This window comes from Dipodomys spectabilis, unplaced genomic scaffold (assembly GCF_019054845.1).
Source record: "Dipodomys spectabilis isolate Male_0828 unplaced genomic scaffold, ASM1905484v1 ptg000108l, whole genome shotgun sequence".
NCBI classification, from domain to species: Eukaryota; Metazoa; Chordata; class Mammalia; order Rodentia; family Heteromyidae; genus Dipodomys; species Dipodomys spectabilis.
In genome coordinates, this window is record NW_024870785.1 from 23422556 (window position 1) to 23447631 (window position 25076).

The following is a 25076-nucleotide window of genomic DNA, read 5'->3' on the forward strand; positions in this document are numbered from 1 at the left end:
CACAGAGCAGCCAGGAGGCATTGTGGATATATGGCTGGATGAGCCTCTGGCGGTCACTGATCTGGATGGTCACCATGGGGTGGACTGTGATGCTATGGTTAGGCAAATGGCTGCAAAGGCAAGACATTCGTATGCATTTGTGACTCCAAACATGAACCCAGACTTGGCTGCCACTGAACATTAATACCTCTAGGTTGTTGGTATTGAAATTTTAAGGGGAGATATGGGCTTGCACCTCGGAAAAAAAGAACCAACACTGACACACCATTTCTGGATTTCATAACCCCCTTGAAAACTGCCTGTGGAAATCAGGCTAAGTAAAAACTCCTTATTGTGAATTTTGCAAGATGTGGAAATACTGTTTTGGTAATATGAGATAATGCTCATAACTTAGAGGTAAATATATAGTACACAACACAAAATGATTTAAGATATTAAATTTGTTTAAAATCCTTTAACAAGCTGAGTGTAGCAGCATAAGCCTGTAATCCCAGCACTTGGAGACTAGGGTGAAAGGATTACGTTCTTGGAAGGCTCAAGTGGGAGGATTGTGAGTTCAAGGTTGGACTAGGTAACATAATGAGAACTTCTCTTAAAAAGCAAAGCAAAACAAAAAAAAAAACTTTATGGGGGGAAAAGACTCAAATAAACTTAAGAACATATAACAAAATCTTCTTAATTGCTGAATCTGGGTAGTGAGTATATAAAGGTTCACTACAGTGAACTAGTCTCTCTAGTTATGGCTAGGTTTAAAATTTTTTTAATAAGAAAAACTTACTTTAATAAAGGGAGGGCTTAGTGTAGAACTAAGTGGTAGAAGACATGTGTAGCATGTGAGGTCCTAGGTATGATTCTCATCACTGGGGAAAAAAAGAAACCACAGAGCTTATTTTTTTTAATTAAAAATATGCTTTTACAATATTTGGTATTTGAACCCAGGGCTTCATGCTTGCTGGGCTCTTCCTTTTGAGCCATATCCCCAGATCTCTTTTCTTTAGTTTTTCTCACATCTTTTGCTGGAGGTGGGCCTCAGACTGTGATCTTCCTACCTAAAAGCCTCTTACATAACTGTGATCACAGATGTGTACCATGATACCTAGCTTATTGTTGGAGATGGAATCTCATTAGCTTTTTGCCCGAATTAGCCTCAAATCATGATCCTCTTGACCTCTGCCTGCTGAGTAAATGGGACTAGAGACCTCATGTGACCATGCGTGGCCTAGTACTAAAGTTCATATTATTTGTTGGTTCTTGCCTCTTGATAGCAAGGACTTTCTTTTTGGTTCACTGTTCTATCTTCTAGCTCCTTGTTTCAAGCCTGGTATACAGAAGATATTAGATGAATAGTTGTATGAATGAATGATTCAGGATTTGTATTCCAGGAGTCAATGTCCCTGGCTGTTCTCTAATTTGTGAGACTGTTTTCTGAGGCCTGCTTCCCCCAAATTCCAGGCTTCTGGAAGAAGTATGGGGCAGCTTCGACCATATTTTCATGTTAAATACAATTTCCCACTAGCAACTGGTGCAGTGGGCATACGTGGATTATAGGAGACCCCAGAAAAAGTGAACTGACAGTGGAGGTCAGAACTTGGCTTTTTAAAAAAATCTAGTGCTTGTGTGTGTGTGTGTGTGTGTGTGTGTGTATGTATACACATATGTGTGCTGGTCATGGGGTTTGAATTCAGGACCTGGGCTTTTTTTCTGTCTCTCTTTTTTCTTTTTGTCAGCCATGGGGCTTGAACTACGGGCCTGGGGCACTGGGCCACAGCACCACTTCTGGCTTTTTCTTGAGTAACTGAGGTAAGAGTCTCATGGACTTGCCTCCTGGGCTGGCTTTGAAACATGATCTTCAGATCTCATCCTCCTTGAGTAGCTAGGATTGTAGATGTGAGCCACCAGCACCGAGCACAGGCCTGGGCTTTTTTGCTCAAAGCTAGTACTCTACCACTTGAGCCGTAGTTCAAGTTTTTTTTTTTTTGAATTAAGAGTCTCATGGACTTTCCTGCCAGGTCTGGCTTCTAACCATGATCCTCAGATCTCAGCCTCCAGAGTAGTTAGGATTACAGGCATGAGCCACTGGTGCCTGAACAGCAGACTTCTTACTAAGCAAAGATATACACCAAGAAGATGTGAAGTGTGTACAAGTCATCTGAGACATACCCATAGGAATATTTCTTTGCTGCATAACATTCATAGCAAAGATCAAAGAGATCACACACATTGCAGTTCATTCTTCGGCCTATGATCAAACCCTGGCAGTGGTCACAGGTAAACTCCATGTTGACCATTTCATTGTCATCTCCATGGCCTTCAGGCTTCACTCCACCTAGACAGAAAAGAGCAGTGTGAAGTGGATGGAACCGAGTGCTTTGAGATAGGCCAAAAAAAAACAATCCAAGCACTACAGCTGCTCCACATCTATTGTTCAGGAGGGCAGAGTCCACACACATCTTCTGGAGACCAGTTAGCTCTGTCCTGATAACTGAGTGCATAAATGATATTTTCATGAAATGATAACTCCTCTGTATAACAACTTAATAATAACAATAAAATTATTAAAAATTATATTCTCAGCACAGAGCTGCTGGACAATGGCATACTGCAAAAATCAATTCCTAGCATGGTTGCTGTTTGGCAGACACAAGCCCACAGGTAGATTTGTGAGATTTCTCCCATGACCCTCTTTTGACAAGAGTTAACCATCTGTTGGTGCCTCTGTTAGCAAGCACTGCAGAATGATCAGAAGACAGTATGACCAGTGAGTAAGAGGGAATCAAAGGCATGAGACAGACTGCTCTTGCCTCTTCCTTACTCCATGGCATCTCCAACCTGATTTGGACTCTGCTTTATACGTCATATTTTATTGCCTCTGTTCTTACTACCATGAACCTGGTCCTGACTCCAATGCCTTTGTGACTATAGAGACTGATTTCCTAAGTGAGACTGACACAGACATGCTTTCCTCCTTGAGACTTTGTTAATATCTCCCTGTTTTCTGCAGACTTCAAATTACTAAACCTAACATCTTGGGGTCTCACAACCTGAGCTCTGCCTGTGTTAATCCATCACTTATTTGGACAGTCACTAAAGTGTCTACCTAAATTCCTTCTAGATGCTCACCTCTGTACTTGGGCTTGTTCTACCCTCTGTAGCATTTAGTTCATATCACCTGACTGTAACTTTCTTCAAAAACCAGCTCTTATACCATCTCCTCCATGACAGAAATAGCATAGAAGTGCTGCTATACTACCAAATTTTTCTAGAAAAAGTCTGCACTACTTATTTATTACTCAACACATCACTCTTATACTAACAGTACTTCAGGGCAGGGGCTGTATCTCTTACTATAGGGCCAACAGACAAGAAGCCCCAATGTTCACCATTGTCAGTGTACTTTGCTTCAGTACATACAAGTCAAATGTACTAAAGAATTTTTGAAGTTTACATATATACATACATACATACACATACATATATGTTTATATGTATATTTTTATTTAAAGTCAATAAATTTGTATTTAATCATTTTTACATGTTTTGATTCCTTCACTGCCCATCGAAGTGAAGCTCAAGATATCTCTTGAAATCTAAGGCAGTCCTTTTTGAAGCAAACTATTCAAGCCAGCCGTACCACTGTTCAGGAGGCCAATATCTAGTCGCTATGTTCAAATGACCAACAAAAAGCTGAAACTCTGATCAGCCCTGCCACAAATCTTTTATTAGGGCTTCTTTTAGCGCTATTACAGAATTACTGATGACATATCTAAAATCTTTGAAATGTCATTCCGCAAGCAAATTTTGGGATCACTTTTTAAGTCCAACAGCTTGATTCAATTGCTGACTGCCTGCCTAGAGAAAGAAAAGCATTTGCTGAGAAGATCATTTATCCTAGGTATTATCAATATGAATTTTCAAACCGTATATATTGTATCAAAAGAAATTCCAGGTTTACCATGGACAAAGCCAAGAAAACCAACGATGCCAGATATTGAATTTCTATTGCACTGTCCTTTGAACACATCAGCAGGAGGTATTGCTGAGTGCATATACCATACAGTGCAATGTATGTATGTGTATATATGTATATATATGCATATTTATATGTGTGTGTGTGTGTGTGTGTGTGTCATGGGGCTTGAACTCTGGGCCTGGGCACTTTCCCTGAGCCTCTCTGTGCTTAAAGCTAGCCTTCTACCACTTGAGCCACAGCACCACTTCCAGCTTTTTCTGTTTATGTGGTACTGAGGAATTGAACCCAGGGCTTCATACATGAGAGACAAGCACTCTATCCTTAAGCCACATTCCCAGCCCCAATGAGAAGTTTTTAAATGGCAAGATCACATAAGCTTAAAAACAATTATTACTATTGAGTATGGCATACTCAAGTTTACCTAGGAAGCAAGTTTTGCAGAGATCCCTGTCACTGCATTGAAGACACCGGTAGCCATGCCAGGGAGCAATCTCATCACATCCATCACAAGAGATGTCCACATTTAGCAGGTCACAGTAGCGAGCAATGAACAGTGTATCTGTAAGTTGAAATGAACATGATTAAACAAGTTTCTTATGTGGTCACTATTCATTAATTCACTTAAGAGGTACTTAAGTTTTCTAGGCACATTGGATGCTGTGGCTTACACCTACAACTTCAGATACTGGGATGGTGAGGATTAGAAGGATCACAATTCAAGGCCAGACAAAAAGTTAGCAAGATATCATCTCAACAAAACAACTGGGTTTGGTTCTGGCACATGTCATCCCAGGTACTCAGGAGACTTAGATAGGTAGATTATAGCCCAGGCTGGTCTGGGCCTCCTCCCTTTTCTCTCCTTCCCATCCTCTCTCCCCCAAAGCAAGGCTGCTTGAAAAATAACTGAAATAGAAAAGGCTGAAAACAAATCTAGGCAAACTGTACTAGGTGATAGTAGCTAAGATTTGTAGAAGAACAAAATAAGTGTCTATCTGGGAATTCCCTCAAAAAAAGCAAATTGTGAACATAGTGTTGTAAGTGCTTTGGTAGGCAAATCTAGGGAACGTAGCAGCACAAGATGCTCTCCATAATATTGGAAAGGTCGAGAAAAGTTTTTCCTTTAACTGAGACCAAGAGACAAATAGATTGTGTGTGGGTAAATGTGACAGGTGTATCAGATAGAAGGAGTAGCACAGCTCTGACAGAAAGGGAGCAAATAAGGGTTTATGGTGTCATGTAATAAGTAGAATTCAGGCCAGAGTGGAAATGATCAGATGTAGTTAGAAAGGCTAAGCCAGTAAGATGTCAAACACTAGTCTAAGAAATTACTCATTTTTTGGTTGGTCATGGGGTTTGAACTCTGGGCCTGGGTGCTGTCCCTCAGCTCTTCAGCTCAAGGCTAGTGCTCTACCACTTGAGCCACAGTGCCATGTCTGGCTTTTTCTGTTTGTGGATGCTGAGGAATCAAACCGATGGTCTCATGCATGTGAGGCAAGAACTCAATCACTGAGCCACCTTCCTAGCCCCAGGAATCACTAATTTTTTTAAACTGAAGAGTAATAGGAGTAGATTTAGTGTTCTCAAGGTTCCTCTGCTGGCTAAGAAGAGACTGAAAGGAACAAGACAGGAGCTAGGGAGACTAACCGTGACAGTGTTGGCTCTAAGGGTGGAATTGCATGCAGGTGGAACAGAGCTGACTTAAGAGGTACTAAGGAGGCAGGATGGGTAGCACTAATTTGGTATGGGGGTAAAGGACAAGCAAGAGGGGCTGGGAAGGTGGCTTAGTGGTAGAGCGCTTGCTTTGCATGCATGAGGCCCTGGGTTTGATTCCTCAGCACCACATAAGCAAAAAGAAAAAAGCTGGAAGTGGAGCTGTTGCTCAAGTGGTAGAGCGCTAGCCTTGAGCTGAAGAGCTGAGGGACAGTGCCCAGAGTTCAGGCCCCACGACCAGACCCCCCCCCCCCAAATAAAAGGACAAGCAAGAACAGAATTTAAATGTTTGGTCTGGGTACTTAGTTGGACAATGACAGTGCATACAGACACAGAAATATTGCAAGAACACTCTTTCCTGATAATTAAAAATGAACCAAGTATGGTGCCATACTCCTAAGTTTGAGGCCAGCTAGGGTTTCATAATGAGATTCTGTCTCAACTTTCCCACACTCCCCCTTCCTAGAAAACAAAGAAAAAAAATGAATAAAATCCAGAAATAAATCCTTCCTGTGGAAACAGTAAAATCAGTGTTTCATGATCAAGCAATTGTTACCGAAATGCACTTAGAGACGACAATACATTCTTTCAAGTCTAGAAATAAGAATAGAAAATATGTAGAAGAAATCTCCCATGATACCTGAGCACTATAGAATGGTTTCTAATCAGGTACTAATAAGGATCAGCTGGTATGCTCTAACCAAGCACCACAGAAGTGCTATATAAACAAACGAACAAAATATATATATAAAGTATATGTAAAGGTGGCATACAGTAGGTATTCAATACAGAGAAAAATGAATGGCTATGAGGCAGCAGATATCTGACACTTATGCTAGTGACATAATACCTCATGTAAGTCTCATATCTAAAATATACTTGGAACTCAAAAAATTAAATCCCCCAACAACAAATCCTCAAAGAAACAACTGCCGAATAAATAAGTGGGCTAAAGACTTAAAGAGAAACTTCTCTGAAGAAGAAAGAAGGATGGCCAATAGACACATGAAGAAATGCTCAACATCCCTAGCCATAAAAGAAATGCAAATCAAAACAACATTGAGATACCACCTCACTCCAGTTAGAATGGCAAAAATCAAGAACTCTAACAACAACAGATGCTGGAGGGGATGTGGACAGAAGGGAACCTTACTTCATTGTTGGTGGGAGTGTAAACTTGTTCAACCACTTTGGAAAGCAGTATGGAGGTTCCTCAAAAGACTTCACATAGACCTCCCCTATGACCCAGCAATCCCACTTTTGGACATTTACCCAAATGTTTACAAACAAAACCACACTAAAGCTACCAGCACAACTATGTTTATTGCAGCATTATTTACCATAGGTAAGATATAGAACCAACCCAGATGCCCCTCAGTAGATGAATGGATCAAGAAAATGTGGTATATGTACACAATGGAAGTATATGCCTCCATCAGAAAGTATGACATTGCCCCATTTGTTAGGAAATGGAAAAACTTGGAAAAAATTATATTAAGTGAAGTAAGCCAGGCCCAAAGAAACATAGGTCCCATGGTTTCCCTTATTTGCAATATCTAGTATATGTATGAGTCAAGCGGAAAAGGTCAGATAATGTGATGTTAGGAAAATGAACCCTTAGATATGTATTTTAATGTTTTTTTCCTTTCATGCATTTGTTTCTAACGCATTTATAAGATTATCTCTTTGTAGCTTTGTATGTCCCTCCCCCACAGTATAACCCCTGTTTTCACTATATTTGATGTCAGTATAACTTGTAGAGGAGATGGGGAAAAACCAGTTGTTTAAGGATCCAGGTGGACCTGTTGCAACAATGAGAAGTACAAGCTGTCATGTCGAAAACGAGCTTTACAATGTTGGTGCAGGGGGGGGTGGGGGGGAGGCGGGGAGGATTGGGTGGGGGGGGAGGCTGGGAAAGGATGTGAAGGGTAAACAAAGGAGGAGGCTGCAATGCTTGATAAGAAATGTACGCATTAACCTGCCCATGTAATTGTAACCCCTCTGTACAGTGTGTTCACAAAAATTAAAAATTAAAAAAAGAAAAATAATAATACCTCATGTAAGATGACAGGCAGCTGCCTGAGCCCAATGCTTTTTCTCATCTGAATCATCTAACTTTGATTCAGTATGCTCAGTGTAGGCTTCCCACTGGAATGTGGCTTCTGTAGTACTCATCTACAGGAATAGAATGGTCTGCCCAAAGGATACTAAGCATTCAAGCCATTCAGCAATTGCATGTGCTTAAGTCTCTTACACATACTATTTGTGTGTAACCTGCACAAAGGAGACTGTTAGTATACATCAGCCTTGTGAGCCACTCTTCTTCAAATCCAGCTCTATGGAGGGAGCCACTCTGATGGGTCATATCAAGATGTAGAGCTCCGCAGGTTAATCTCAGAAATGCGATCCTTAATGTCCCCTCCAGGAGCTCTCTCTGGAGACAGCATGCTGGCACACTCCAGGCATATTCTCTTTTCCAAACTCCTTGCAAGTCACCCAGATTACTCTAGTTGAGAGGTCTTACTTCCCTCTACTTCTCTGGATCCTCCTGGGCTATTTTTTCATACCAGGCCTCAAACATGCCAACCTGACAGTCATCCATCCATTCTGAATTCTGCTTGGCATCAGCAAGCTCAACCTCTTCACTTCACTGGCTGAAAAGACACAACAAGAGAAAAGCATGCCTCTGCTGGTACCCAAGAAAAGTGTTAGTTAGCAGACCTTGTGTTCCACAAGTCTAACAGATTGAGTATTTTTAGTTACTTTTTATTTTTCTAAATAAGAAAATTTACTATATTTCATAACTGTTAACAACTTAAAAGCAAATGTTTCATGTATAAAGGACAGCTAACCATTTTATAAATCATCCAATTAATTTTATTAGCATACATTAGATGTTCAAGGGGGTTTCATTGTGACATTTCCCACATGCATATAGTGAATCCTGATCTTCCTTACCACCTCCATCTCTCTCCATCATCCCATTTCCTCTTAAAAACATTCCATCATACTTTATCATTCTGTCTTTATTCACTTCCCTTCTAGCCCTTCCCACTCCTACTTGCTTTCCTTCTCAATAGAGACTGTAGATTGAACTTCTGAAGGAAAAAGGCCAATTGTTTTTTTAAAATACAGGATTTAGTTAGCTGTTTGATGACTGTACACCAATAAAAGAGGAAGAGGAAGAAATCTTTTCCAGAGCACACTACACTAGGTGGGATAAACCTACTATGTGCCATGTAGTAGGGTCAAATACAATGATTTTTAAAAAGTTTTGGTGGGGATGCTCAGAACATCATAATGGAATCAGCTTGACAGTGAGAAGATCCCGAGGCTTCATATTTACCACTACCAGCTATATGATTTAACATGTTATAGTCAGCTCTCTATATCTATACATTCCATATTCAGGAGTTCTATACTGCTGGATTCAATCATGAGATCAAAAAACATTCAAAACAAGTGCATCTATATTGAACATGTGCAGATTTTCTTGTAATCATTCCCTAAATAATAAAGTATAACAGTAACCTAGAGATGATTTAAAGTATACAGGATTTAAAGTATTTGTAGATTACATTCAAATATTAATATGTAAGCGACTTGAGCATCTTCAGGTTTTAGTATCTGTGAAAGTGCCTTGAACCAAGCACCGAGGCACAACTATACTTGGATTTGGCCCTGTTCCCTCATTTCAAATAAAAGGTTCATATAGATAATCCTATAAGCTCCTTTTGGATGTACAATTATAAATTTCCATAATTTATGCTTAGTGTGTTTTAGCAACCAAAATCCCAAACACAAAAATATTTACTTAATAGCAAATGCAAAATATTTTCCAACAACTGGTCTGGGAAGGTGGCTCAGTGGTAGAGTGCTTGCCTTGTATGCATGAGACCCTGGATTTGATTCCTCAGCACCACATAAGCAGAAAAAGCTGGAAGTGGCGCTGTGGCTCAAGTGGTAGAGTGCTAGCGTTGAGCTGAAGAGCTCAGGGACAGTGTCCAGGCACAGAGTTCAGGCCCACGACTGACAGAACCAAAAATTCCAACAAATAAATACACACTCATTCATGTATTCCAACAAAATGGATTTGGTCTACTCTTCTTAGCTCAGGGCTAGTACTATGATGAATGGTGTGAACATTCTGTCCCACTAGAGGACTACATCATGCAGGTGCAGACAAGAATTGAAATGAGGGGCAAACTGACCAGCATGGTGATGGCTACCCAATGTTGCATCCTTTCTCTGACATCAGTTCCATCTAACATCAGGGCAAGGGCTGAAGGCAGTTAATAAGGAGACAGCTTTAATTTTAAACACATTCCCATTGCACAATGGAATGAGAAAAAAAAACTTCTTATAATCCAAGTCCCTGTAATGTAGATTATAGTAGCTAACACCACATAGAGGTATAACAAAAAGAAAAAGAAAAAGATTCTCTCAAGTAACAAGATACAGTAGGATTTCCAAAAATACAGAGGAGCCTCATCCTCTGAATTCACAGCACCATTGCTAACAACTTACATAGCACCACTACATGCCAGACACCATTTTAAAAACTCAGAAATATAACTCATACATTCTTGATGACAAGCCTTGGGTACAGGTATCATTATTATCTAAACTCTAAACAAGAGGCAACTAAAGTACAAAGCAATTGGATAACATGTTAACAGTCACCAAGTTTCTGAGTGGCAAAGCCAAGATGTATCACACATACCCTAATCCAACTCCAGAGTCTATGCCCTCACCCCCATTGTGTCAATGATTCCTGTCTTTCATCTCCTACTCCAGGAACTTCAGAGTGTAGGGTTGTGTTCTTTCCTGATCATACTATCGTGGACACTGATATTTTCTTGTGACATTTTCATTAGGAGATCTCGTAACTGAATATCAACAAAGAAGGCAAGATCACAAGGTTTCCAGCCCATATCCAAAAGATGAAGTAGGGCTGGCTGAATGCACGATAAGGCAGGCAGCAGAGATCTAAAGAGGCCACACAAATGACAGTTATCAAAGCTGCCCATTACCAAAAGACAACAGGGTCACTGCAAGGTGGCCAACTGTTTGTAATGGGAAAGCACAAAATCTCTTATCTCATACAAATATCCTACAAAGCTTAAGCAAAAGAACTGTGAAATAACCGGGCTGGCGCTCTAGCACTTGAGCCACAGCACCATTTCTGGCTTTTTTTCTTTTTGCTTATGTGGTGCTGAGGAATTGAACCCAGGGCCTCATGCATGCAAGGCAAGCACTTTACCACTGAGCCACTTTCCCAGCCCCCTCACAGATTTTCTTGCTCGAGCTGGTTTTGAACCACGATCCTTAGATCTCAGCCTCCTAAGTAGCTTGGATTATAGGCATGAACAACCAGTGCCTGTCACATTATAAATTCTTAGGTACACTTAAACCTATCCCTGATGAACACATGAGGCAGAAAAAAATTAAGAGGAAACATACTAATAAGGCAACATTAGTGATTAGCTTAAAGAGTAGAGGACAATTTTATTCTTTGTGTTTTTCAGTATTTTTAGCACAGAACATGAATTCCATTTATAATCATAAAAAATCTTTTTTCTCTAGAAATTTACAAAGTAATCCAGTACCTGTTATTTATGCTACTAAATCCTTTAATTGCTTTGACCAAAACGAGAGCAAGTTGATAGTCAGTGTCTCAAATTTCTTTGTGTAGGTCAGCACCACAGCCTTCCAAGTGTCCAAAATAACAACTTTAACTAAATAATCCTGTTCCTTACATAAAAACCTGAAGAAACAGCAAGCTAAACAAAGTTGCACACAAACTTAAGGGAAAACAAGTACAATAACTTTAGATAGTGAACAAACCAACTGGTAGGTCCAATGGGTGAGCCAAAGAACTGTTCAGGAAAGGTAGGGAGATGAGAACTATTCATCTTTCTTAGTTACATAGCCCCACCACATACTACTAGAGGGCCAGATACTGGGTGACTTATTTTTCACAAATTGCTTCATTTAGCCTCTGCACCCACCATTCTGTCTCCCTTCACTGACTTTAGTAATAAACTCACTGGATTTTCTACTTGGATCAGTAACCTTGGTGACTTGAATATCCATGGGACTCATGTCTCTGTTTCTTTTTCTTTCAATTCTCTGTTATTTTCACTGCTGAGGATCTTCTCATGTATCCTTTAGTCATCTCAGTTTGATGATCATTTCCTTGGCCTTGTCATCGAGCAATAGCTACTTCGTAGCATGCTACTCTGCCTACTGACTCTCATCCCACTCTTCTACTAAATATTCCCACACAACTTTTTTATTCAGTCCTAATGAACCCCAGCTTATGAGGCCACATCATATTTGTCATCTACTACTCCTACCATGCTTGCTTTCTCTCTGCTCCAATCTCATATTAGACTCCATAGTTTATCACCACCCTTAGACTTGAGCAAACATCAGTTCTATGGCCTCTTTCTGTATACATCTTGCCCAAGGAATCTTATACCTGTATCAAAACAGCTGAGTGTCACTGGAGTAAATACTACATAACGAGGCTGACTAGTGTCAATTTAAATTCACAGCCACAATTCTTTTTATTTTTATTTTATTTTTTTGTCAGTCGTGGGGCTTGAACTCAGGGCCTGGGCACTGTCCCTGAGCTCTTTTGTTCAAGGCTAATACTCTACACTACTTTGTGCTACAGCCACTTCCAGTTTTTGAGTGGTTAATTGGAGATAAGAGTCTCATAGGGACTTTTCTGCCAGGCTGGCTTTGAACCATGATCCTCAGATCTCAACCTTCTGAGTAGTTAGTATTACAGGTATGAACCATCAGAGCCCATCTTTACAATCACAATCCTTAGAGAAGTACTTGAACAGCCAGGCAATTAAAATGGCTTTCTCAATACTTTTATTTTTTATCCCAGAACTGGGGTTTGAACTGAGGATTTTCCACTTATCAAACAACTGTTGCTCTACCATTTGAGCCATGTCCCCAACCCAACTTTCATTGCTATCTAAAATGTACCTGTCTCTCCTTAAATAGCCATTATCTTCTTCTCAACCTCTATTTCACTGATGACTATTTTCATATTTTAACTTGAGAAAAAAATCCACAAATGAAGATGGGGGTAGGATTTATGCCTGTCCCAGCTACGTAGGAAGCCTCAATCAAGCAGATCATGATTTGAGGCCAACCAGGTCAAGGAAGTTTGTGAGACTACATCTTCACCAATAAAATGTAGCATGGGGAAGAGTGTCTGTCATTTTAGCTATACAGGAGGCATAAATGGGAGGAACTTAGACCAGGCCATCCAAGAAAAAAACATAAGACACGATTTTAAAAATAACTAAAGCAAAAAGTCATCGGTGTATAGCTCAAGAGGTACAGTGTTCATCTACCAAGCATGAGACCTCTGAGTTCAACCACTAAAATAAAATATTTATACAAAAATTTACTCATTTTTGTACTTAACCTTCTTGCATATACATTGCATTGTATGAAAATCTATGTTTCTTCCTTACATTTAACTCTAAAAGGCCATCCTCTCTTACTGATACAAGTTGCTGCTGCAAACTGTCTTATCAGCTCCTAAATCCAGTTTGTAGCCCTTACTAATTTCTACCAGCATTCAAAAGTACTCCTAAAAAAAATCCCTCAGGAAATGTACTCATTATCTTGCCCGTGTAATTGTAACCCCTCTGTACAGTATTTTCACAATAAAAAAAAAAGAAAAACAAAAAGAAAAAAAATCCCTCAGGTTCAGTGTTGGTTACATAGGTCATGTTAGAGCATGTACTTAGTGAGTAAGGCCTTGGGTTCAATAATGCAGTATGGAAAAACAAAAGCAAAAACTCTCCTGCTCCATATGCCCTTATAATGCTATATTTCTCTGGTCCCCTTTTAGGCCAAATTTCTTGAATTAGTTACAGTATCTCTGTTTTATCATCCCCACTTTTTTAAACCCAGTCCAAGGGGACTTTGATCTCACAGCTCTACCAAGAGGTGCTAAATCCAGTGTTTTTATCCTCCCCAACTCTCTCATCAACACTCAACTGGAAATTTTTGTCTTTTTTTGTTTCTGTTGGTCATAGGGTTTGAACTCTGGGCCTGGGTGCTGTCCCTCAGCTCTTCAGTTCAAGGCTAGAACTCTACCAACTTGAGCCACAGTGCCACTTCCGATTTTCTGATAGTTTATTGGAGATAAGTCTCCCGGACTTTCCTGCCTGGGCTGGCTGTAAACTGCAATCCTCAGATCTCAGCCTCCTATGTAGCTAGGATTACAGGTGTGAGCCACTGATGCCTGGCTATTTTTTTGTTTTTGTTTTTGTTTTTCCTTTTTGTCTTTTGACATGCAACCTTCTATTAGATTCTATGATATCCCCTCTTTCACTGAGGTCCTCCGTCTATTTCTAGGGCCAGTCCCTCTTGATCACATTAGCTGACTCATCCCTCTGTTTGACTTATAAATGAGGCCACCATGGAAAGCTCAGTCCTGGGCCCCTGCTTATCTATTTGCACTCTTTCTATGTATCATCTATTCTCATGGCTTTTTGTGTCTGCAAGTCCTGGGTCTTAAACTGGTCCTGGATGCTGTCCCAGAGAGAGTTTGCTCAAGGCTAGCACTTACCACTTAAGCCACCACTTTACTTCCAGGTTTTTGGTGGTTAACTGGAGGTCTCACATAATTTCCTGACTGAGTTGGCTTCAGTGATCTTCAGATCTCAGCCTCCTGAGTAACTAAGATTATAGGTGTGAGCCACTGGTACCTGACTTAAAATGCAGGTTAAACAAATAGATTATATGTTCATGGTAATCATAAGACCTGACTTCTACACTGAGTCCTGAGTTTTTCCCAGAATCTTAGATTCTGATCTTTTTTCTTAGTATCTTTACTTGGTGATCCAAGAAGCAGTTCAAACAATATGGTAAAAAATAAAACAATAGCAGGATGTCCATGGCTTGAGCCCGGTAATCCTAGCTACTCAGAACTCTGAGATATGAGAATCACAGTTTGAAGCCAGCCTGGGTAGAACAGTCCCTGTGAGACTCTTACCTCCAATTAAAACTGGAAGTGACACTGTGGCTCAAAGTAGTAGAATGTTAGCCTTGAGCAAAAGAGCTCAGGGCCAGTGCCTAGGCCTTGAGTTCAAGCCCCATAACTGACAAAAATAAAAATAAAATAAGTAAAACAATGTTTGTCCTAATCTGTTTCTTCCATACCCTTTCTTTTCCTTAGTAAAATATATCACGGTCTACCTAGGTGCTTCAGCCCCAATCTTAGGAGTTTCTTTTCTTATTCCATGATTCCTATATTTTATTCAATGTCTGTCAATAAATTTGGTTTTATTTAATAATTTAAAAATTATCTTTAAATAGTTGTACATAGGGGGTTTTAATTCAACATGTCAATTTATATAAATAGTGCATCTTTACAGTGATAACACTTTTGGTCAATCAGTCTTGACTCTTTTGCCACCAAAATATATCCTGAATGTTAGTTATTTTTCTCTACATCTTCAGGACTACTCCCTGATCCAAATAATTACCATCAGTTGCCTGCACTACAGTATTTCACTGCTTTTTCTACTTCCATCTCTGGCACACACAGCCAGGGATATCTCTCACAAATAGTAATGTGTTACTTCTGGGCTCCAGAAATCTCTAACAGGCTGAACACTTATGGCTCACACCTATACTCTTAGCTACTCAGGAGGATGAGGTCTGAGGATCTCAGTTCACAGCCAGCCCAGGCAGGAAAGTCTGTGAGACTCTTATCTCCAGTTAAACACCAGAAAACCAGAAGTGGTGCCATGGCTCAAGTGGTAGAGTACTTGCCTTGAGCTGAAGAGCTCAGAAACAGCACCCAGGCCCAGAGTTCAAGCCCCAAGAGTGACCTCTTATACCATATCCTCTTTCACTCAGTTATACTAGCTTTCTTTCAGCTCTTTGGGCTAGTTCTCCAATCTAGAGCTCTGCATCATTCCTTCTACCTTTGGTGCTGCCTCTGTCATCTCATATACTCATCCATTTGCTGGTTTATGTACTATCTTCTTGGCTAAGCTCAAACTACATTAAATCACCAGCCACATGACAGTATTACTATCTGATTTTTCATCTTCCATTTTACTTTACCTGATATTTCTTCATTTATTTTATTTTATTTTTTTTGTGCTAGTACTTGGTTTTGAACTCAGGGTTACACACTCTCACTTGGCTTTTATGTTCAAGGCTGGTACACTACTTGAGGCATATCTCCACTTTCAGTGTTTTGATTGTTGACTGGAGATAAGAATCTCACAATAAACATAGTTGTGCTGGTAGCTTTAGTGTGGTCTTGTTTGTAAACATTTGGGTAAATGCCCAAAAGTGGGATTGCTGGGTCATAGGGGAGCTCTATGTGAAGTCTTTTCAGGAACCTCCATACTGCTTTCCATAGTGGTTGAACAAGTTTACACTCCCACCAACAATGAAGTAAGGTTCCCTTCTGTCCGCATCCCCTCCAGCATCTGTTGTTGTTAGAGTTCTTGATTATAGCCATTATATTAAGTGAAGTAAGCCAAGCCTAAAGAAACATTGGTCCCATGGTTTCCCTTATTTGCAATATCTAGTATATGTTTGAATCAAGCAGAAAAGGTCAGATAATGTGATGTTAGGAAAATGAACCCTTAGATATGTATTTAAATGTTTTTTTTTCTTTCATGCATTTGTTTCTAACGCATTTATAAGATTATTTCTTTGTTGCTTTGTATGTCCCTCCCCCACAGTATAACTCCTGCTTTCACTAAATTTGATGTCGGTATAATTTGTGGAGGAGATGGGGAAAACAAGTCGTTTAAGGATACAGGTGGATCCGTGGCAACTATGAGAAGTACAAGTTGTCATGTCGAAAACGAACTTTACAACTTTGGTGTGGGGGCGGGGTAGGGAGGGATTGAGTAGGGGGTGGGGGGAGGCTGGGAAGAGATGTGAAGGGTAAACAAAGGAGGAGGCTGCAATGCTTGATAAGAAATGTACTCATTATCTTGCCCATGTAATTGTAACCCCTCTGTACAGTATGTTCACAAAAAATAAAAATTAAAATTAAAAAAAAAGAATCTCATAGACTTTTCTGCATATCCTGGTTTTGAACAACAATAGTCAAATCTAACCTTGTGAACAGCTAGCATAAGCCACTGAAGCCCTGCTAAATTTTAAAATATTAACTTTTAAAACTGCTCTCTCTTGAGCCAGGCACCAGGCAGGAAAGGCTATGAATCTCCAATTAATCACAAAATTAATAATCCAACAATAACAAACTAATGGAAGTAGAGCTGTGGTACAAGTGGTAGAGCACTAGCCTTGAGCAAAAAATCTCAGGGGCAGTGTCTACCTTCTGAGCTCAAGCTCCAGGACCAGCATCCCCTTTTCCCCCGTCCACCCAAAAAAGTTCTCTTTTACTCTTCAAGAGAATATAAGCTCAATTAGAATAGGGACTTGGGGGCTGGGAATATGGCTTAGTGGTAGAGTTCTTGCCTAAGAGGCATGAAGCCCTGGGTTTGATTCCTCACTACCACATAAAAAGACAAAGCTGGAATTAGCACTGTGGCTCAAGTGGTAGAGTGCTAGTCTTGAGCAAAAGAACCTCAGGGACAGTGCTCAGCCCTGACTTCAAGCCCCAGGACTGACCAAAAATCCCCCCCCTAAAAAAAAACAGGGACTTGATCTGTCTTGTCCACTACTGAATATATAACATGTTGAACAGTGCCTGGCACAGTAGATACTAAAAAACAATTACTGAGTGAAGATTAGAACCACCTTGAGAAGCACTTAAGTTAACATCATTATTGTAAATGAATATCATATTTTAGCTCAAATTTTCCAGGAGCCAAATAATAATGTGCCCAGGAGAAATATTAAAATATCATTCTGCCTGGTAAAACACAGCTGAATACACATGTTCATGGTACCTATTAAAGATATGATCCTTTTATTCCTTAGGATGAAAGAATGAATGTTCATTTGTCTTCCACATGGAAATGATAATTATTAATTAGAAAAGATCTGTTTTTTTTCTTTAAAATGACCTCAGCTTATTTTCTTTGCAGATTTGTCCTTTGTACTTACTTGGTAGAATCTTTCTGGCAGATCAGAAGCTCCAACAGGAAAAGTACATGTGGTGGATAAAAGCAGTGAGGCTGTCCTAGGGATTCTGTACAGTACTGAATTACCCTCAGGGCTTCCAGGATGCTCTTGGCTTGGGCTTTCTTTAAGGAAAGAACTTTTACAACACTGGAGACAACTCAAGTCAGAATATGCAGGAAGCTGAGTTAGGGTAGGAAAAAAAAAAAACACCTATCCTCCACCCAAGATCTGAAGCTTTATGAATAAAAAGCAATTACTGCTGCTGGTGTTAAACACATCATGCAAAGGAGAATATTATACTATCAACTACTTTTACTTAGCAGCATTAAGAATCAATTGCACACAAATTGTGTGAAGGCACAACTCATTTTGAAAAACTAATTCTGAAAAACTTTGATATATTTACTTGTCTATCAAGAGATAAAGCTTTAATTCATAAGATTAGGAAATTCCTCACTAACTTTCAGGGAGGTAGGTAGGCCCATGGACTGTCAGAAAAGATCAAAACCTGAATTTTTCCCAGGGCTAACAATGTTTTAACTTGCAGCTACCAAAGGAAATGCTTCCTTAAGAAAACAAAAACAAAAAACAACATTACTGAGATATATTTTACATGCAGTATAATACACAAATCTTAAATGAAAAACACTTCTTTAAGGGAAAACTCACCACTTTTTTATCTTGAATATTGTAAAACAAATTTGGTTCTATCCTAAATATCACTTGTCCACTGTTAACATGAACTTCAAGCCTTTGCCTCAACTGGATATCTCTGATTTGAAAAGAGAAAGTACTGGGAGAAAACGACTGGCTCACCTCTCATGTGAGAGTGATTGATCTTTAATGAACTCCATGGCATCCTTAACAATGGATATTTCTCTTTTACTGTAGGCAGTGGTCTAGCTTCTTCCATGGATCTGAAAGAGAGTAGCTGGAGTCGCCCTCGGGTGAAGGGTGGCCGCCGGGTGGGTGTGGAAGGTAAGGAGGGCTCCTCAGCAGTGGGCACTTCTGCAGAGGGAGGCCCACTACTTGGTGGCAGCTTTGATGGGACCTCCCAGTCAGGACTGTTGTCTCCAGCAGTTGAGGGGCCTGCTTCTGTGGAAGATGCTGAGGCTTGGAAATGCTCCTCTACCACAGAGCTTGTTCTCTGGTGCCTGTCTAGTGGCTGGAGATGATCGGTTTCATTGACAGTCACCAACTTGTCAAAGGTTTCTTCTGAACTTTTGCCCATGGGCAAAAATTTTAGTAATAGAAGACTTTTCTGAATACATTCTTTTGCTAAGTACAAAAAAATAAAATGATAGAGAGATAAATAAAAAATTAAACTTAGTAATTACTTTCAGAGAGAAAAATAATCTATTTGTACTTCATCTTCATGAATTCTGCATCTACTGATATAATACAATCAAACTGTAATTATATGAATCAAGATCATGCCAATACTTTTTTAGAGCTTTATTATAGTGAACATTTCAAATATATATGAGGAATTGTAAAATGACTATTCTATATACCCACTGTCTCAATAATGATCAACTCACAACTAATCTTGTTTCCCTCACTCCCAAGTTCTGATGATTTCCATGCAAAGCCCAAGCATTACACTTTTTTACCTGTAAAAGTTTCAGCCTAGCTCTCTACAAAAATACATTTTCAAACATATTTTTAAAAAATTAATAGCAATTCTTTCATAATTCTTTGAGCTGCATACATGAATCTGAAGCCTCTTAAAAGAAGCAATTAGAAAGATGTTCCACTTGGAGCATGTTAGTTCTTTTTGGCATTTTCTCCATTTTTATATATCCTTGAAAACAACCTTAAGCATCTTTCTTTATCACTTTTCCTATGTCAACACAGCCTCAACAAGAATTACCAAGAAGGCAGGCATAATTTCTCTCAGTTCTGGATGAAACAAAAACAAAACACCTGATGGACCAGTAACCATGGCTAGTATTGGCTCTCTCGGTTTACCTCTACAGCTTCTGAACTGAGTTTTTCTTCAGCCTCATTCCCCGGGCTCATCAGGAACTTTTGATTCATCTCTAACTGGGGAGTAAGAAGATTTGAAACACATAATTAAGCTGTCCTGATAGAGCAGCAGGGCAGCACAGAAAACTATTGCAAAAACACACAGTGTTGAAATTATAGAAGACTTTGTAACTATTACCCAGCTGCTTAGGACGTGGGCTAAACTTGTTTTCTTCATCCTTTGAAGCTGTCCACAAAACTACTTTTGAAGACCTATCTACAAAACTCCCTCCTCTACCGCAAGTGGAAGGAATTTATATACATGACTATATTATATCACAAAATTTAAAATACTGGTGCTGAAGGAGATTTTCTCTAAATCCTACCAGTAAAGACAAAGCAGCTGAGGTCTAGAAAAATGGAGGCCTTACTACAGTCATATATCTAGTTTGCTTCAAAACTTGTTCTAATTTTTTTGTCTGTATGTGGAGTTCTGGGGCTTGAAATTAAGGTCTGGATGCTGTCCCTTAGCTTTCTTTTAGGGGGGGGGTCCGGTCGTGGGGCCTGAACTCTGGGCCTGGGCGCTGTCCCTCAGCTCTTCAGCTCACAGTGCCACTTCCAGCTGTTTTCTTTTTGCTTATGTGGTGCTGAGGAATTGAACCCAGGGCCTCAGGCATGCAAGGCAAGCGCTCTACCACTGAGCCACCTTCCCATCCCTCCCTTAGCTTTTTTATTCAAGGCTAGTGCTCTTCATTTGACCCATAGCTCCACTTCTGGATGTTTGGTGATTAATTGAAGATAAGAGTCTCATCAACTTTTTTTTTTTTTTTTTTTTGCCTGCACTGGTTTCAAATCATGATCCTCAGATCTGAGCTTTCTAAGTGCAGGATTACTGACACCAGCTTGTTCTTAAATTTTGAACTCTGTTCTACCCTGATGAGGGGACAACTCTAGGTGATGCTGAGACTTCAGGCAGAGGAGGGTACTATGAGAACAGATTGAGGCAATGATCACAGCATGGGCCACAATGCTGACAGCCAGGCAGAAGGCACAAGAGAGGCCAAGGTCTCAAACAGAAAGCCAGTATCTTGTGTGTTGGCAGTCTATTCTAGGCTCACTAGAGCATTATCTATTGCATGCTTTTCAATAGCCGAAAAGTTTTCACCTAAACTATGTGGCTAAGTTTCTTAGAAACTCTTTTCTTTCAAATCTTACCACTTGGTTTCTCTGTTAGCATACTTTTTTGATTCTTGTTCTACCACGTTTTATGGTGAGTACTCTACCTCTGAATTAACTCATCCAGCTGATTCTCCTCCTACTATCTGATGATGATGCCTTTTAATTTCTCCTAAGAGATTTTGTTTACTTTAGTTTCTAACTATCCAGTATAATTTGGACACTAACTATGGTCTACTCAGACCAAGGCTGTGTTTGTAAACTCATACTTTTAATAAAAATAACTATTAAAAATAATTTAAAGGTACCCTCTGTCTTCACATGTCTCTGACACATCGGTCACTTAGATTATCCACCAACTTCTCTAGCTAGATGTCTCAGATAACAGGTCGAAAGCTTAATTTCTTTCCGAATTCATAAATCAAAGATTGCTTTTCCTATCCTGATCATGGCTTTTCCTTCCTACTAAGTAATCCATCAATGGTTGATCTATCCTAAATTCCTTCTTCTTATTCACTACTCAAATCCTTCACAAAGCCCTATGATTATTTCATCTCAGTTGCAAAAGCTATTCTTTTTTCGTTACTATAATTAAGTCTTTTGCTTTCAATTTCTTTTTTTTCTTTTCTGTCAGTACTGAGCCTCTCAAAAGGTTTTGCTCAAGGCTGGCACTTTACCATTTGAGCCACACCTCTACTGGCTTTTTGCTGATTAAATGGAGACAAAGGTCTCCCCAATATGTCTGTCTAGAACTGGCTTTGAACCCCAATCCTTGGATCTCAGCCTCCTGAATAGCTAGGATTACATACATGAACCACTGGTGCCCACCTGGCTTTTGCTTTCAATTTTGTTATCCATTCTCTACCCATTTGCTTAAATTTTTTTCTCAATTACTATCCAGGGTTAAAGATGCATACAAATATATACCATGTGAGTTCAAGTCCCATACTGGCAAAAAAAGTTATAAATAATATGAAGACTATCACTACTTTCATACCTAAGAATCAAAAACAATTCTCCTGATTTCAGTGTTCAGCATTTCTATGTATTTGTATAATTATATCACACATTTATATATAACATGAAAATTTGGCTCGTATTAAAACATATAAGAATTATCATACTTAAGCATATTTATACTTTTCTTTTTTTCTTTTATCAAATCTATTGAAAGATAACCTTGCAGATACATGTGGCTTTATTTCTTTCACTTTTGTTGTAATGTAATATTACTCATATCACATATTAATATACAATTTCTTTTCTTTTCTTTTTTTTTTTTTGTTTGTCAGGGGGCTTGAACTCTAGGCCTGAGCGCTGTCCCTCAGCTCTTCAGCTCAAGGCAAGTGCTCTACCACTTGAGCTACAGGCCACTTCCGGTTTTCTGGTGGTTTATTGGAAATAAAAGTTTCACAGACTTTCCTGCTCAGAATGGCTTTGAACCGAGATCCTCAGATCTCAGCCTCATGAGTAGCTTGGATTATAGGCATGAGCCACCGGCACCCAGATACAATTCCTTTTCTTCTCCCCACCAATAGACATTTAGTTCTTCCAGGTTGGACTGTCACAACCAATGCTGCAGTTATTTTTCAAATATGTCACAGATCTTTTACCTTACTGAAACTATCAATGGCTGCCAGTATCTAAGGCAATTCTTTTTTTCCAGGTATGAGGAATTGCCCACTTGGTATTACTTTGGGTTTATTGAAAGATATGAAAGGGGTTTATTTAAACCTCTTTAATGTTTACTCTGAACATTTTTAACACTCACTAAGTTATGGTTTCAAGGGTTCTAAATTACTTTAAGCCTATTCTGAACTGAACTGAAATTTAGTTTTTTAAAAAAAATTCGTAAGTGCTTTGAATGTGGCTTAGTGGTAGAGTGCTTGCCTAGCATGCACAAAGCCCTGGGTTCGATTCCTCAGTACCACATAAACAGAAAAGGCTGGAAATGGTGCTGTGGCTAAATTGGTAGAGTGCTACCCTTGAGCAAAAGAAGTTCAGGGACAATGCCCAGGCCCTGAGTTCAAGCCTCAGGAATGGAAAAAAAATCATAAAATAATACTCTTGGGGAAAAAGTTTCTTACCTTAATTCTAACATCAGAGTGGGAAAACCTAAATTGTACAAAAATCACATGAGAAGGAAAATCTTACCATCCATATTCGAATCCCATCTGCCAGGGAATACACTTGTGCAAACTCTTCACTCAGGGCTATCTTGCCCCCGCTATTTACTAGGGAAAGGAGAGAAGAAGAAATTACATTCAGTTAAGACAATTCACTAATGCAGTATTGCACACAAAAAATTCTTTGAATCGCCTGAAACACAGAAAAAGTTTTCCTGACACACAGATAAGGATGGTAAAAGCCCTGGGGCAAAATCACTAATTAAGTCCCAAATACGTGATTGGGTTCCCTATGTTACTTCAGACTAACCTGGTTCAAATAAATTTTTCTAAAGTGGAATTACTATTTAAAGTGGATAAAATCTCAAATTTAAATATAAAAATACTAAAAGTAATTTTAATACTAAAATCGAATTTTAAAATAGAAAATAATTCATAGTATGTTAAATAAAAAAAATTGTTGGGAGCCGACAATAAAGCTCCAAGGTCATCTTGACCCTTGTGCTCACTTGAAGGCACGTACAAGGAACTGGCTTTCATGAAAAGCACCAGGTGCCCGGGTTTGCTTTGCTATGTCTGTAGAGTTTGTTTTACTTTCTATCAGTTGACCTTGTCTTGTTTCAATCTGCACCTTGTTTTTATTAAAATTTTCCTTGCTTTTCTGCACTATGGTGACCCTTAGGTTACCTCTTGACTTCTAATAGTATATAATAAGGAGAGTTAAAAATAAACGGTACTGCAGACCTCCCGACCCCATCCTTTGTCTTATGTCTTTATTTTTCCATCCTTGCCCCCTAATTCAGGATTCCCTTTCGTTGCCGGCAGGCTCCGGCAAGTGGCGCCCGAACAGGGACACTGAAAACCTGGGATCAAGGCAGAGGACCCCGCTAAGGTAAGAGGACGCGTCCAGAAAAAGAGCGGGTGATAGTATAGTCGGGAGTAAGAAATTATGGGGCAAGGAAACAGCCCCACGTTATATGTGCAGGATCTCAAGGGTATGCTTCACGCTCAAGGAGTGAAAGTTAGACAGAGTCAGTTAGAATGTTTCTTTCACTTTGTTGAGGAAGTATACCCCTGGTTCCCAGAGGAAGGAACCATTAGTTTTAAAACTTAAAAAAAAAAAATTTGGAAAAAAGGATTCAGGGACACCATGATGCAAATGGCCTGTAAGTTAAAACATTGCTGCTTTGTAATTGTCTGGTATCTGTTTAGCCTGCAGGTTCTGTATTGGGGTTGGCAAGAGTCTTGGCGGATGCGCTATAAGACAGCCAACTGGGCCGGTGGGAGACGTCCCCCGGTTCCCCATCAGGGTAAACTATCCACTAATGCGGACATTTGGGCCTGTCTGTAGTCCGGCACTTTCTGTCTGACAGTCTACAACGTGCATGCTGTAAATGTGTTTTGTCTCAATGTTTGTGTGTATGTATTTTGGAATTCTTGGAATGTTTCTCCTCTCAGATTCATCTTGATGCAAGAGCCTGGAGGAGACTGGCTAACACCCCCTCAATATCTGCTTCTCTCTAGCTCCTTCTTTGTTACTTACACTTTAAACTGACCCCCCTAAAAAAAGTGACAAAATAGACAAAAGAAAAAGACATGGAAAATAGTAGTACAGGCCTGAGCCCTCTATATCTGCCTAGAAAATCAGCCTTATTAAAAGAACTATTTAGTTAAAAAAGTTATCATCTTGGTAAATTGTCCTGGGCTATTGTCTAAATAGTCTTAAAAACTAGTGGGGCCACAGCCTGCCAAGCCTATGTATTACTTGTATCCTTAACCAGTCTGTGTAGAAATTTACAGCCCAGCACGAGGTGTAACAGTCCCTTGGAGCCACTGAGAGACCCTGCTGCTGCTGCTGCTACAGCTTGACAGTCACCTGGAGAAAATCTACATCATTACCCTGACCACCTCCACCATGGAAAAAGACTAAACTCCTGCCTGATTCCATCTTTTGGATGGCTTCCCTTTGTCCATGTTACCATATACCTACTCTAATTTTATTATGGCTACTCCTCTTGCCGGGG

The 25076-nt window shown here is 39.6% G+C and overlaps 1 non-coding gene across 1 annotated transcript; it reads right to left on the minus strand.

The window, feature by feature from the left end:
- Window positions 1–3923: 3923 nt before the first annotated feature.
- On the minus strand, window positions 3924–4061 carry LOC122114737. Its single transcript, XR_006148623.1, has one exon. It is a non-coding gene; the product is annotated as a small nucleolar RNA SNORA8 (small nucleolar RNA).
- Window positions 4062–25076: the final 21015 nt, after the last annotated feature.